General features: G+C 39.3%; 1 protein-coding gene across 4 annotated transcripts in view; it reads right to left on the bottom strand.

The window, feature by feature from the left end:
• Positions 1 to 15,911, bottom strand: part of TESK2 (testis associated actin remodelling kinase 2) — a 144,266-nt gene that overhangs the window by 72,895 nt on the left and 55,460 nt on the right. The gene's annotated exons all lie outside the window — the stretch shown is intronic.

Below are 15,911 nucleotides of genomic sequence, written 5' to 3' on the forward strand. Positions count from 1 at the left end.
CATGATCCAGAAATTCTACTTCTGGATACATACCCAAAGGAATTGAAAGCAGGGTCTCAAAACAATGTATACCCATGTTTATAGCATTATTATTCAAAATCGCCAAAAGATATAAGCAACCCAAGTATCTACTAACAGATGAATGGATTAAAAAAATGTGGTATACACATAAAATGGAATAGTATTATTCAGCCTTAAAAAGGAAGGAAATTGGGCAGCCCGGGTGGCCCAGTGGTTTAGTGCTGCCTTTGGCCCAGGGTATGATCCTGGAGACCTCGGATCGAGTCCCACGTCGGGCTCCCTGCATGGAGCCTGCTTCTCCCTCTGCCTGTGTCTCTGCATCTCTCTCTGTGCCTCTCATGAATAAATAAAATAAAATCTTTAAAAAAAAGGAAGGAAATTGGGATGCCTGGGTGGCTCAGCAGTTGAGTGTCCCCCTTTGGCTCAGGGCATGATCCCGGGTCCCAGGATCGAGTCCCATACTGGGCTCCCTGCGAAGAGCCTGCTTTTCTCCCTCTGTGTCTGTGTGTGTGTGTGTGTGTGTGTGTGTGTGTGTGTATGTGTGTTTCACATGAATAAATAAATAAAATCTTTAAAAAAAAAAAAAAGGAAGGAAGGAAATTCTGACACATGTTGTAACATAGATGAACCTTGATACTATGCTAAGTGAAATAAGCCAGTCACAAAAAGAGAAATATTGTAAGCTTCTACTTACATGAGAAGTATTTCCACTTACAGGAGGTAGTTAAATTTATACAAACATAATGTAGAATGGTTGTTGCCAGAGGCTATGATGAGGGGAGTGATTTGGAATTGTTTACTGGGTACAGAATTTCAGCTGTGCAAGATGAAAAGACTTCTGGAGATTGGTAGCACAACAATGTGAACTGAATTGTACACTTAAATATTATTAAGATGGTAAATCTTATATGTATTTTACATATTTAAATTTACATAAGTATAAATAAATGGAGGGAGGGAAGAGAAAAGAAAAAGAAGGAGAAAAAAGAAAACAGAAGAGAAAATTGGTATTTCTCCTTGACTTTTAAACTCATCTGATGCTACCACAGGATCTCCAAACCAGCTTCCTAAAGAACAGCAGAGGGGCACCTGGGTGGCTCAGTGGTTGAGCATCTGCCTTCTGCTCAGGTTGTGATCCCAGGGTCCTGGGATCAAGTCCCACATCGGGCTCCATGCAGGAAGCCTGCTTCTCCCTCTGCCTGTGTCTCTGCCTCTCTCTCTGTGTGTATGTGTCTCTCATGAATAAATAAATAAAATCTTTAAAAAAAAAAAAAAGAACAGCAGAGTGCTCAAGCTCTGGAGAAGAGCAAACTGAACCCAAGACTTTAACACTTAAATGAATTCAGAACGACTTCTCTTTGAAGTCTTCTGTATAATGAAGAGAATAATAGTTTCATAGAACTGCTATGGAGGATAAAATCGTGTTATGTTAATGAGATAATGTATACAAACTAAATACAGCATTTGGCACATAATAAACATTAAATAGCTATTGTTTTTAATAAAAATAAGAGGGCAGCGGGGGTAGCTCAGCGATTTAGTGCCGCCTTCAGTCCAGGGTGTGATCCTGGAGACCCAGAATCGAGTCCCACGTGGGGCTCCCTGCATGGAGCCTGCTTCTCCTTCTGCCATCTCTGTGCCTCTCATGAATAAATAAATGAAATCTTTAAAAATAAATAAAAATAAGAAACTACATGCCCATAAGAATTTAGCTTACGGGTGCCTGGGTGACTCAGTCAGATAAACGGCTGTCTTCAGCTCAGGGCATGATCCCAGAGTCCTAGGATCAAGGCCCACATTAGGCTCCCTGCTCAGCGGAGAGCCTTTTTCTCCCTCTCCCTCTGCCCTTCCCCTCAGCATGTGCACTCGTGCACACAAAGCATGCACTCTTACTCTCAAATCATTTTAAAAAAATTTAGCTTATCAGGCGGATTTGACATAACACAGAAAATGCACGTAATTTTAAGTGAAACCGGGGATCCCTGGGTGGCGCAGCGGTTTGGCGCCTGCCTTTGGCCCAGGGCGCGATCCTGGAGACCCGGGATCGAGTCCCACTGTCGGGCTCCCGGTGCATGGAGCCTGCTTCTGTCTCTGCCTCTCTCTCTCTCTCTGTGACTATCATAAATAAATAAAAAATTAAAAAAAAATTTAAGTGAAACAGTAATAAAATTCCTATCTGTATCATGCCCCCAAGATTACTTATTTATTACAAAGGGTAAAATACATCTTTACAAGGGAAAGATCTGTTGACTAGCACCTTAAACCAATGGGTGGGTTGCATTTAGCATTACCAAAAGTGAAACAACTGGCATTATCAACTTCTGATGTAATATACTTGTTGAAATATTTAATTCAAATCTAATCATAAGGGGTGCCTGGGTTGCTCAGCAGTTTGGTGCCCGCCATTGGCCCAGAGCATGATCCTGGAGTCCCAGGATCAAGTCCTGCTTGGGGCTCCTTGCATGGAGCTTGCTTCTCCCTCTGCCTTTGTCTCTGCCTATGTCTCTGCCTCTCTCATAAATAAATAAATAAAATCTTAAAAAAAAAATCTAATCATAAAACAATTAGAGGGGTACCTGGGTGGCTCAGTGAGTTAAGTGTCTGCCTTTCACTCAGGTCATGATCTCAGGGTCCTGGAATCAATCCCCACATCAGGCTCCCTGCTCAGCAAGCAGCTGGCTTCTCCCTCTGCCCCTGTCCCTACCCCCTGCTCATGTGCTCACCAGCTCACACTCGCACTCTCTCTCTCTAAAAAAAAAAAAAAAAAAAAAAATCTTCAGAAAAAAAAAATACAGATAGATAAAGCAATGTAGCAAAATACTAAGTGGTAAATCCAGGTGAAGAGACTACAGGGGCTTATTGTACTATTCTTTCAATTTTCTATAGATTTCTAAAGTTTCCAGAAATTGGAAGAAATAAGTAAAAACTATATTTTATTTTCTCCCATAAATTTAGCATTAAGAAATAAAGAACCACTTTTTAATTGTAGAAAAAAATCCTACAGATGATATATACCAGAGCCTGTGTTAAAACAAAAAGTAGAATAAATGTATCAAATGTTGGGATGCCTACAGTGACTAATGCAGTTATGTGTCTGACTTTTGATCTCAGCTCAGGTCTTGATTTTAGGGTCATGAGTTCAACCCACATTGGGCTCCATGCTGGGTGTGGAATCTCCTTGAAAAATAAAAAAAGTTCATCAAATGTTAACAGTGATTGTCATTGGTGGTAGAACTAACATCAATGATTTTTCTTCATTTTCAATTCTTCTACAGTACTCTTGACTAACTTTTCTAATAGAAAATATAGCTTTTTGGGATCCCTGGATGGCTCAGTGGTTTAGCGCCTGCCTTCAGCCCAGGGCGCGATCCAGGAGTCCCAGGATCAAGGTCCACGCTGGACTCCCTGCATGGAGCCTGCTTCTCCCTCTACCTGTGTCGCTGTTTCTCTCTCTGTGTGTGTCTTTCATGAATAAATAAATAAAATCTTAAAAAAAAAAAAAATATATATATATATATATATAGCTTTTCAACTTCAATTTCTATTCATTTTTAACTAAGCATATATTTTCTTTGTAGCACATTAAAACAATATGAATAAAAATTAAGTTCCTTTGACTATCGGATCTCTTAAGCCCAATCTTCTGTGCCCATTCCAAGAAGTAGTTATTGTCCTAAGCTTGATGAGTACACTTCCAGGCCTTTAAAAAATGCATTGACAACATCTCCCCCAATACATACACACACGGAAACTGATAGAGCATGACATCTAACCTCAGAGAAAACTAAAGTTCTACAGAACAGAGGCTTCTTTTATTCACATGCTCAAAAGTCTAAGTATCCCGCAGCTTGTAAGGATGTTTCAAGAGTATACCAAAACAAACAAAAAAAGCAAAAATACAATCAAATAACAATACTAAGTCACTAGAAAAATCTGTGTAAGAGTTTCTCTACCAGCATGGTAGTATTCTAATGATTATCCTCCATGATCCCACAATTCTTTTGGATTAAGTATGAATAAAAGGAAGATAAAAGTAAGAAGCCAACCAAAAGAAAGAAAACTATATAAAGGATGACCAGAAAAATTGAGAGTTGCCACTTAGAATGAGTGATCACAGACACCAAGAAAACAAATAGTGGCATTAGGTAGGGAACCATCAAGAATAGAGTCTCTTGGGAATCCTTGGGTGGCGCAGCGGTTTGGCACCTGCCTTTGGCCCAGGGCGCGATCCTGGAGACCCGGGATCGAATCCCACGTCGGGCTCCCGGTGCATGGAGCCTGCTTCTCCCTCTGCCTGTGTCTCTGCCTCTCTCTCTCTCTCTCTGTGACTATCATAAATAAATAAATAAAAAATAAAATAAAAATAAAAAAAAGAATAGAGTCTCTTCCCTTGATCAAAGACTCAGAACGGGGGATCCCTGGGTGGCTCAGTGGTTCATCGCCTGCCTGTGGCCCAGGGCGAGATCCTGGAGTCCCTGGATCGAGTCCCACGTTGGGCTCCCGGCATGGAGCCTGCTTGTCCTTCTGCCTGTGTCTCTGCCTCTCTGCCTCTCTCTCTCTCTCTCTCTCTCTCTCTCTCTCTCATGAATAAAATCTAAAAAGACTCAAAAAAAAAAAGACTCAGAACAGACCCTAAAACTAAAATCAGAGTTGAAGATAACTTCAAAATCTACAAACAAGAGCTACAAATCACACACTAAAGGCCAGTCAAGTATGTGCATGCAGCCTGGAAGTGACCAATAAACTGTGATTAATCTTTTCAGGTACATTCAAATAGAAACAAACATTGTATCTTCTATAATACAAGGCACTGTGCTGGATGTTGAGAAGCCTGCAGATCAACACTAGGCATCAGCTTATGAGATCTTCCAGCAACTCATGGCCCCAAATCACAAAATTATCTCATTCTCCAACTTAAAATTCTTCAACGGCTCACCACTATTTGGGAAATGAAGTCCAAACTCCATAACAACGTAAATCCATCTACTGCTCCCTGACTATCCCCACCCGACTCTTCTCCTTATTTTACTTATTACATATTATGTATTTACAATTCTTTCCAAATGCATCATCTTCTGTCATACTTCTTTGCCTTGACACATGCTATTCTCCTTGCCTTGATGCAATCTTCACCCCCAAAGTTCCATCCCAATCTCCCTACTAAATTTCTTTCAATATTTAAGATAAAGAAACACCACTTTACCTGTGGGAAATTTCATTTTATTTCAAGAAAAGCTAGATGGCTCCACTTTGTGTTTTCTTAGCACTCTATCCTTATTTATCTGTATTACAGTATATGCATATTATATGCGGTTAGTCTTCTATATGCCTAAGGGCAGTTCAGATTCAAGATGGCAACACAGGGACCATCTGAGATGCTCAGTGGTTGAGTGGCTGGCGTAGGCTCAGGTTGTGATCCCAGGTCCTGGGATTGGGTCCCACATACGGCTCCCTTCTTCTCCCTCTGCCTATCCCTCTGCATCTCTCATAAATAAATAAAATTTTTAAAAAAAAGATAACAACACAGGAAGATACTGAACTCACCTCGTCCCATGGACACAGAGAATCTACAACTACATATGGAACAATTTCCCATATGCCTCAAGGAAAATCTGCTTTATTAATTTCTTTATCCCCAGAAGAGTAATTCAGCTCCACACCCCACATACACACCTCCTGCCATGCAGGATTTATTCTCATATGGACAATCTAGATTTTTCTCAAATATCTTATAAAGGTAAGCAGGAAGAGAAACATGGCAATAATTATACAAGTATGAACAGACATTAGTATAGACTATATAATCACTATAAACTCATGAATAGAAAAAATAAATTACAGGTTATGTATGTCCTATGTCCATTAGCTGGACATAGCCTATTTTTATTCCATTCCATAAGTATATTAACATGCAAATGAGAGTGACAGTTAATATAGAGGTACCTCTAATTCAACCCTAATTTATTTATTTATTCATTTAATTTTTTGAGAGAGAGAGGAGTAAGGGCAGAGGGAGAGGGAGAGAGAATCTCAAACAGACTCTATGCCCAGGGTGGAGACTGACATAGGGCCGGATCTCACAACCCTGAGATCATGATCTGAGCAGAAATAAGTGTCAGAAGTTTAACCAACTGAGCCACCCAGGTGCACTTCAACTCTAATTTATATTTTTAAAATCAAATTAAATAATAAATTAATTAAATTATATTATTTGCAGATGTTGGTACACTAACAATCTTTTTTTTAAAGATTGATTGATTTGACAGAGAGAGAGAGAGACCACAAGCAAGGGGAGAGGCAGAGGGAGAGGAAGAAGCAAGCTCCCCATTGAGCCTGATACAGGGCCCAATCCCAGAATCCTGGGTTCATGACCTAACCCAAAGGCAGAGGCTTAACTGACTAAGCCACCCAGGTGCCCCACTAACAACTTTTAATAACAAATCGCATGCAATATATTCACTTTTAGCAGTCTGATTTAAAACTAAGCTGAGAATCTCTTCTCTGGCACAATGCCTTAATTTTTTTTTTTTTTAAGATTTTATTTATTTATTCATGAAAGACAGAGAGAGAGAGGCAGAGACACAGGCAGAGGGAGTAGCAGGCCCCCAGCCCCGTCTCCAGGATCACGGCCTGAGGCAAAGGCAGGCACCAAATCGCTGAGCCACCCAGGGATCCCCTGGCACAGTGCCTTTAGGTGGACATTCAGTAATTGCTTAAAAAATGTTAGCTGAATTTAAATAATTAACTTGAATCAGGGAGCCTAATTTCTAGAGCAAGAGAAAAGTATAAACCTCTGATCAGCTCAGAGAAATAGTAAGGAAAGAATTAAATAATAATGACAACAACATAACAACTGTCTGTCACAAAGCAATTAATCCTTAACTATTAACTGAATGGCTTAGGACTTCCAGTCAAGAAGTCACAGTGAGTATACAGTAAGCAGGTATAGCAACATAGATATTAAATTGGGCTTATTTTTTAAAAATATTTATTTACTTGAGAGAGAGAGAGAGCAGGGGCGGGGCAGGGATGAGCAGTGGGAGAGAGAAAATCTCCAATAAATTCCCTGCTGAGCTCAGAGCGACTGCGGGCTTGATTCCACAACCTTGAGATGATGAGCCAAAATCAAGAGTCAGACACTTAACTGAGGCACCCAGCCACCCTGACAAGTAAGGTTTAAAGCAGTAATTTTCAATAGACGCTATTCCAAGTCACTTTGGAGGTGTTTTTGAAGTTTTTAGGTTAAGTTTTTGGGGTAATAAAAATGATTGGGGGCAGGGAGTTTTGCTGGCCAGAGATGTTAGACATCCTGCAAGGTACAGGACAGTATTGCACAAGGAAGCACTGTTCTATGTGCTGTATGAAATTCAAATATATTGCCAGACATTCATGTGAGTGAATAATGTATTTATTATCACCTGAGCTTCGATTCTAACTCTATTTTACATAAAAACAAAGTCCCTTTGCATGGTTTTAACATATGCTAAATTCTCTAGAAATACAACTACCTTATAAATTAAGGAAAAATCATATTTTTGTTATTTTCAGAACATCATTAAGAATTGGTCAACATCGGGATCGAGTCCCACGTCGGGCTCCCCACATGGAGCCTGCTTCTCCCTCTGCCTGTGTCTCTGCCTCTCTATGTGTGTGTCTCTCATGAATAAATAAATAAAATATTAAAAAAAAAAGAATTAGTCAACATTAGGGACTCCTGGGTGCCTCAGTGGTTGAGCATGTGCCTTCGGCTTAGGATGTGATCCCGGGGTCTGCGGATCGAGTCCTGCATCAGGCTCTCTGCAGGAAGGCTGCTTCTCCCTCTGCCTGTGTCTCTGCCTCTCTTTTGGGGTCTCTCATGAATAAATAAAATCTTAAAAAAAAAAAAAAAGAATTGATCAACATTTAAAAAAAAAATGGTGTCTGGATGGCTCAGTCAGTTAAGTGTTTGACTCTTGATTTCAATTCAGGTCATGATCTCAGGGTTGTGAGATTGAGTCCCATACTTCAAGCTCCACACTGGGTATGGAGTCTGTTTAAGATTCTCTCTTTCTGGGATCCCTGGGTGGTGCAGCGGTTTGGCGCCTGCCTTTGGAGACCCGGGATCAAATCCCACGTCGGGCTCCCGGTGCATGGAGCCTGCTTCTCCCTCTGCCTGTGTCTCTGCCTCTCTCTCTCTCTGTGTGACTATCATAAATAAAAAAAAAAAAAAAAAAAAAAAAGATTCTCTCTTTCTCTCTGCTGCTCCCCACCTAAAAACAGTAACAACAAAAGAATTGGTCAACATTTCAGAAAATCAGACCACCAATGGCAATGCTGCTCCTGGTAGGTAGGTAGGTAGGTAGGTAGGTAGGTATGTATGTATGTATTTTAATTTATTTTATTTTTTTGCTCCTGGTTTTTAAATCCCAATACAACATATCTGTATCAGAAGCCATTGTAATCAATGATTTTTTTAACCTTTATTTTAAAATATCAACTATAGGAACGCCTGGGTGGTTCAGTTGTTAAATGTCTGTCTCTTGATTTTCATTCAGGTCATGATCTCAGGGTTTTGAGATCAGCCCCACATCAGGTTCTGCACTGGGCATGGAACCTGCTTAAGATTCTACTGCTTTCCCTCTGCTCTGCCCCACCTTTGTCTCTCTCTCTCTCTCTCTAAAAAAAAAAAAACAAAAAAACAAAACAAAAAAAAACCTATATATATATTATAAATATATATGTATTTATAAAAGTATAAATATAAAGAATATTTTAGCATTGTGCACAAATAAAGTAATCAATGTGCCTACTCTGCATGGGGATCCCTGGGTGGCTCAGCAGTTTAGTGCCTGCCTTCAGCCCAGGGCCTGATCCTGGAGTCCCGGGATTAAGTCCCATATCAGGCTCTCTGCATGGAGCCTGCTTCTCCCTCTGCCTGTGTCTCTGCCTCTCTCTCTCTCTGTCTCTCATGAATAAATGGATGAAATCTTAAAAAAAAAAAAAAAAAAAAGTGTTCCACTGAGGGGGGCACTTGATGGGATGAGCACTCGGTGTTATGCTATATGTTGGCAAATTGAACTCCAATAAAAAAAAAAGAGAGAGAGAGAGAGATTTAAAAAAAAAAAAAAAAGTGCCTACTCTGCCAACTTTTTTCCCCAATGAAATATTCAGGATTACATGAACATTTTATAAAGAAACACTGATAAAGTTGGTAAAGATATAAAGATATATCATACTCCTTTTCTCTCCTTCATCAATCTGTAATTTGCCTTGGCAAGCTATCTCTATTTCATTTGAGGTCACTTCCCTCTTCCCCTTAGCATATACAAATAAGTCTAGTCGGTTTGTTGGTTGTGGGTTTGGTTTTCTTTTTTGGTCCATTATACTTTTATTCTAATAACCACTGGCATCTCTGCTCTTTAATTTTTCTTCTTGCATGAAGTGGCTTCTAAATGCTTCTCTTAAATCTAAAACTAGTCATTTATAAGAGAGCAAAAGTATCTATTTCATTAAGTTTTCTACAGTAGCAGGCTCAAAATTTTATATATTGAAATCTATATTTTCACTAATTTAATATTCTTTCACTTTTTGCATATCATAGTTAGGGTATCATGTTGATGCTTTATAATTACGAATACTAGTAACCTAATCACCCATCAATTTCATTTCAGGGTTCATTAAAAAATTGTTATAATAGCAATAATATAGCAATTATTCATAGCACTTGCTACATACTAGGTTCTGCTATGCTCTCTCTCTCTGTGTGTGTGTGTGTGTGTGTGTGTGTGTATACATATATATATAAACTCATTTAATCCTCAAAATAATCCTGGGAGGTAAGTATTGTTAATGTCCCCCATTTACAGCTATGGAAAATGGGCACAGAGAGATTAAAGGACTTTCTCAAGATCATACATATAGTAAATGACAGAGCCAGAATTTGAACCCAAAAATGCAAATAGTGGGCCTGAAAGGCATGAGAACTAATCTAAAGAATAAAGAATTCCATGCACACTATCTAACAATCATTCTGCCAAGAAATAATCATCATCTTGTATGTATCTAACAACACAGATGTGTAACGTATAAAACAAAAGCCAACAATATACAAGGCAAATTTGACAAATCCACAGTCTTCGTGGGATATTTTAACATACTTCTCAGAAACTGAAAGTTCTAAAAGAAATGAGTATGGATATGGTACATTTTAGTAACAAAACTGACATGCTTGATCTAATCTTATCCCAATAGAGATAGGCTTTATTTATTTTATTTTTTTTCCAAGTCCACATGAAAACATTTACCAAGGGACGCCTGCCTGGGTGGCTCAGCGGTTGAGCATCTGCCTTCGGCTCAGGACATGATTCTGGGATCTGGGATCAAGTCCCACATTGGGCTCCTTGTAGGGAGCCTGCTTCTGTCTCTGCCTGAGTCTCTGCCTCTCTCTCTCTCTCTCTCTCTCTCTCACTCTGTGTGTCTCTCATGAATAAATAAAATCTTAAAAAAAAAAAAGCATTTACCAAAATGCATGGATACTACGTCATAAAGGAATTCTCAAAAACTTTCAAAGAATGTAGTTCTAGGGCACCTAGGTGGCTCAGTTGGTTGAGCATTCAGCTCTCGGTTTTGGCTCAGGTCTGATCTCAGGATCATGGGATTGAGCCCCAAGTCAGGGTCTGTACTTGGAGCAGAGTCTGCTTGGGTTTCTCTCTCCCTCTCCCTCTGCCCCTCCCATTCATGCTCAATAAAGTAGTTAACTAAGTAATTAAGTAATTTTTGAACCTAAAAAAAAAGAATATGGTTCCAAAACCACATTCTCAGACCACTAAGAAATAAAATTAGAAGTCAACAATAAAAAGATAATTAAAAACAAGCAAAGCAGACAATATTATTTATTCAACATCTATCGATTTTCTCCCTTTTATTGACTAACAGGACCAATTAGGCAGCACTGTACTTGGTTAATTAAAACATTCAATCTGGCAGTCTTCCTTGCAGCTATAATAGCCAGGTAACATACTACTAAGTAAGGAGATGTAAGTGGGAATTTCTAGGAAGGGATTCTGGAAATGCTTTCCTGATGAAATTGTCATCCTCCTTTTTACAGCCTGAGGCAAAGATGAGGAGCTTGCATCAGGAGCAATTACCTTGTAACCAACAGGCCAGAAGTCCCACCCTAATAAAGACAGAAGCTAGAAGCCTGATTTGTTGATGACTTTCTCAAGAAGCTGTAAAACATAAGCATTTCTCAAGATTTCTTAAGAAAAATTGAAAAAAAAAAAAAAAAGAAAGAAAGAAAGAAAGAAAGAAAAATTAATCCCGGGATGCCTGGGTGGCTCTGCCTTTGGCTCAGGCTGTGATCCCAGAGTTCTGGGATCCCCATGGGGAGCCTGCTTCTCCCTCTGTGTATGTCTTTGCCTCTCTCTGTGTGTCTCTCATGAATAAACACATAAAATCTTTAAAAAGAGAAAAAAAAAGAAAAATTAATCCCTTATTTGAATAAGCCACTACGTTCAGGTTTCTGTAACATACTCCCAAAGATAATCCTAACTGATTTTGCAAAAGATTCAAAATAAGTTACAGTTCAACCAAAAATGTAAGAATAAAGGAAGTTTAATAATAATAAAAATAAAAGCAAAAGTTAATGATAGAAATCAAAGAAACAACTCAGAGTTTCAACAAATCAAAAGCTGATTTGGAAACAGAAAAAACTAACAAAGAAAAATATCTTCAGTGACTCTGGATCAAGAAAAAAATCTTTCATTTTCCTGCCCCTGCCTATCCCTCTAGACTTATTATTAGAGTCTTGCCATTCTTTTACATGTACCCACCAGACTTGAACTAAACCAAATTTCCCACCATTCCTAGAATATTCCTCTGTGTTCCCACACATGCTTTTCCTACTGCTTGAAATGCCCTTTCCTTCACTTGTGCATCAGGCAAGCTGTATTTTCTCCTTCAGGAAAACTCAAGGGTGATCTCCTCTAGGAAGCCTTCTCTGATCCCTTCAAACAATGTTTATACTGGTGCCCAGTATTACATCCCTTAGTACACTATGCAAACTTTCACACAATTAGCAAATATGTATTAAGCAATTTCAGGCTCTTGCTAAAGCTCATTTTAGAAATTACTGTGTTTTAAATATATTTCCCGTCTTCCACCTTAAGCAAAGAGCTCTTTTAGGGCACAATTTTATTCCTCTGTCCCTAGCACCCAATGAGCATTAACTAAATATCTGCTGAGTAAATAAAATGAATAAGATAGCAAATAATTACAATAATTATCACATGCTGGAATAGAACTATCAGCAGAGTACTATGAGATCACAAAAGGAAAGCAACCAACCCTCTCTCCTTGCTGCAAAATGATACACTCTAGAATCAAATGTTTCTAATATCTCTCATATGCCTTCGCATATATCATTTGTTTACAGAAACAGAAGCACTGAGCAAATGCAAGTTGTACATACAACTTGTGTGCTTCTAGTTTTTGTTTTCCCAGATGAATTATCAATTAAGGTAAAGGATCTTAGCAAGTATTTCTGCACAGCAATACAAACATTTGCTACCTGATAAATTATCACTTGATGTCTCCTAGTGCTGAGCTCAGGCCAATGAGACACCTCTACAAAATTCTTTACTAATTAGCCCAATTTTCCACACCAGCTCTAGAAATATTAAATGTACTGAATATGGCCAAAGGCTACAATCATACACTACTGTGTGTGTGTACCTTAAGTGTACATATGATAGAAATATAGTGCCTTTAAAATCCATCATCACACACACACACACACACACACACACACACACACACCCCAAACACTGAACCTTCCCAGAAGAGCTCCCTCTCTGAAACCCCCTGTACCTCAAAGAGGTTGCAGAACCAGATAAATGCAACAAGGAAAACAATAGGAAATTTAGCAAGAAGTAGTTTTGACAGACATTAAGGATATGCAACAAAGACCATTATCAACGTGCAAAGCCCTAAGCAGCATTGAACGATCATCCTTTCTTCCATACTTTTCAATGCTAAACTTCCTTAAAAAGGGTGGTGGAAGGTGGAGAGAGACATTTGTTTCCCTCTTTATACTCTCTTTTGTAAATCTCTGTAACATGGTGTCAGTCCCTTAGACATTATGTTTGGTAGATCTGGCACATTCCTTGTACTTTAGGAACCTATCTCTGACTACTACTTGTCTCTTTTCCTTTTTCACAAACTCCATAAATAAAGGTACTTAAAGTTCAAGCCTCGCTGCTTTAGTGTCTCTATCCGTACTCTTTTCCTTGACTATTTCTGATAGCATATTGAAAACATTTTGATAGTTTAAAAAAATGTGCTCAATTCCTATATAACACTGCTTTCATGCCAGAGTAATATTGCACAATGAAGGGTTTTCTCTATATTTATTCTTCCTTAATCTCATTTTTTTAGAATCCCAGCATGGGGCTTAAACTCACGACCCTGAGATCAAGACTTGAGCTGAAATCAAGAGTCAGATCCTTAACCGACTGAGCCACCCAGGCACCCCGATCTTACTCTTGATATCGAAGGTTACCTTAATTCTCTGACTCCGTGGAGCAATTTAATTCTGAAATGGCTGGTCTGACATGAGCGGACAAATATAGACAGCCAGACACACACACACACACCTTGCTCACTGATGTTTTGGAGTTGTGGGTAGTTCAGATCACTCCCAGAATTCATTACTTTGTTCCTCCAAACAGCCCTGGTATAAACTGACATCTTATAACACTAAAAACTGGGACCTCACGAATGCCTAATGGGCCTTCTTCTAACCTTCACTCTCAGGTAGAACATGCACCATACCTCACTTCATCCTCACTATTTTGCTCTTGTCATCTTGCAAAAGCTGCCTTATACACCTCAAACAACTATACAGTTTAATTCTCTGACACAGTGACTATTAAAACCACTGAGCCACCCAGGGATCCCCTGATCATATTATTTTAAAAAAAGGATTCACTGTCTTGCAACTTTCACAAGTTGTTGTTTGAGAAGCTAAAAAATTATAGGCAGTTAGGGCAATAAGACCATTTCAACAACACCAGAATTTTAAGACCCAATATCATATTTCTCAGACAAAGCAGACAAAACTACCAGAGAACATGAAATCTTTACCTTCCCAAGCACAAAAATAAAACATATCAGAACAAAATAACATTCGCATACAAAAATGTCCCCCCCCCCTTTTTTAATTTAAAATCAATTAACTGGGATCCCTGGGTGGCGCAGCGGTTTGGCGCCTGCCTTTGGCCCAGGGCGCGATCCTGGAGACCCGGGATCGAATCCCACATCAGGCTCCCGGTGCATGGAGCCTGCTTCTCCCTCCGCCTGTGTCTCTGCCTCTCTCTCTCTCTCTCTGTGACTATCATAAATAAATAAAAAATTAAAAAAAAAATTTAAAATCAATTAACTAAGCACATCTGGGTGGTTCAGTGGGTTTAGCATCTGCCTTTGGCTCAGGTCATGATCCAGGGGTCCTGGGTATCAGGCTCCCTGCTCAGTGAGGAGTCTACTTCTTCCCTTTTTTTCTGCTCCTCCTCCCATTTGTGCTTGCATGCACTGGCACTCTCTCTAATAGTTAAAATCTTAAAAAAAAAAAAAGTCAATTAACTTACAGTGTATTATAAGTGTCATAGGTAGAGTTTAAAGATTCATCAACACCCAGTGCTCATTACATCAAGTGCCCTCCTTAATACCCATTATCCAGTTACCCCATCCCCTCACCCACCTCCCCTCCAGCAACCCTGTTTGTTTCCTATAATTACTTACCCCTTACTTTCTTTATAGTACAACTGTTAATACTGTTACAAATTGAGAGTTTACGTGATAACTCCACATGCACTAAATAATAAATGTACAACTATGAATGTGAATAAATCAATTTTTCAGTACCCAAGCAGATGGCAGACATCTGACTCTTTTAGTTTATAAGTTTACTGTTTCTTATAGCTTAGCACTTCCAGACATGGTGCTTTCAATTTAGGAAAATATACCAGGGGAGAAAGTAGGAACTTAAGCCTCTAGCTTATGTAACTAGCTGTATACTTACAAACTGAATCAGGTTGAACTCTCTGTAAGACTGTGTGTTTGTGGGAACCCTGGGTGGCGCAGCGGTTTAGCGCCTGCCTTTGGCCCAGGGCGTGATCCTGGAGACCCAGGATCGAATCCCTCGTCGGGCTCCCGATGCATGGATCCTGCTTCTCCCTCTGCCTATGTCTCTGCCTCTGTGTGTGTGTGTGTGTGTGTGACTATCATAAATAAATAAATAATTTAAAAAAAGACTGTGTGTGTGTGTGTGTGCGTGCAGTGATGTGCATATATATGTGTACATATATATATATACACACACACATATATACATTATCATATCCTAGATATTTAGTATAAGTATGTAAAAATTAATAAAAATAATCTTTGGAGCACCTGGGTGGCTCAATCTGTTGAGTGTCCCACTCTTGCTTTCAGCCTGGATCATGATCTCAGGATGGCTGGATCAAGACCTGTGTAGGCTCTATGCTTATCAGGGAGTCTCCTTCAGATTCTCACTTTCTTCCTCTGCCCCTCCCCCACTCTCTCTCTAATAAGTAAAACCTTAAAAATAATAATATTGGGGCACCTAGGTGGCTCAGCGGTTTAGCACCTACCTTTGGCCCAGGGTATGACCCTGGAGTCCCGGGATTGAGTCCCACATCAGGCTCCCTGCATAGAGCCTGCTTCTCCCTCTGCCTGTGTCTCTGCCTCTCTCTCTCTCTCTCTCTCTCTGTGTCTCTCATAAATAAATAAATAAATAAAATCTTTAAAAAAAAATTTTAAATAATTATCTTTAAATTTTTTCTTGTATACTGGATCAAAAGTAGGTATAATATTCTATTCATCAATCACAC

The sequence above is a fragment of the Vulpes lagopus genome, chromosome 23 (genome assembly GCF_018345385.1).
Source record: "Vulpes lagopus strain Blue_001 chromosome 23, ASM1834538v1, whole genome shotgun sequence".
Taxonomy (NCBI): Eukaryota; Metazoa; Chordata; class Mammalia; order Carnivora; family Canidae; genus Vulpes; species Vulpes lagopus.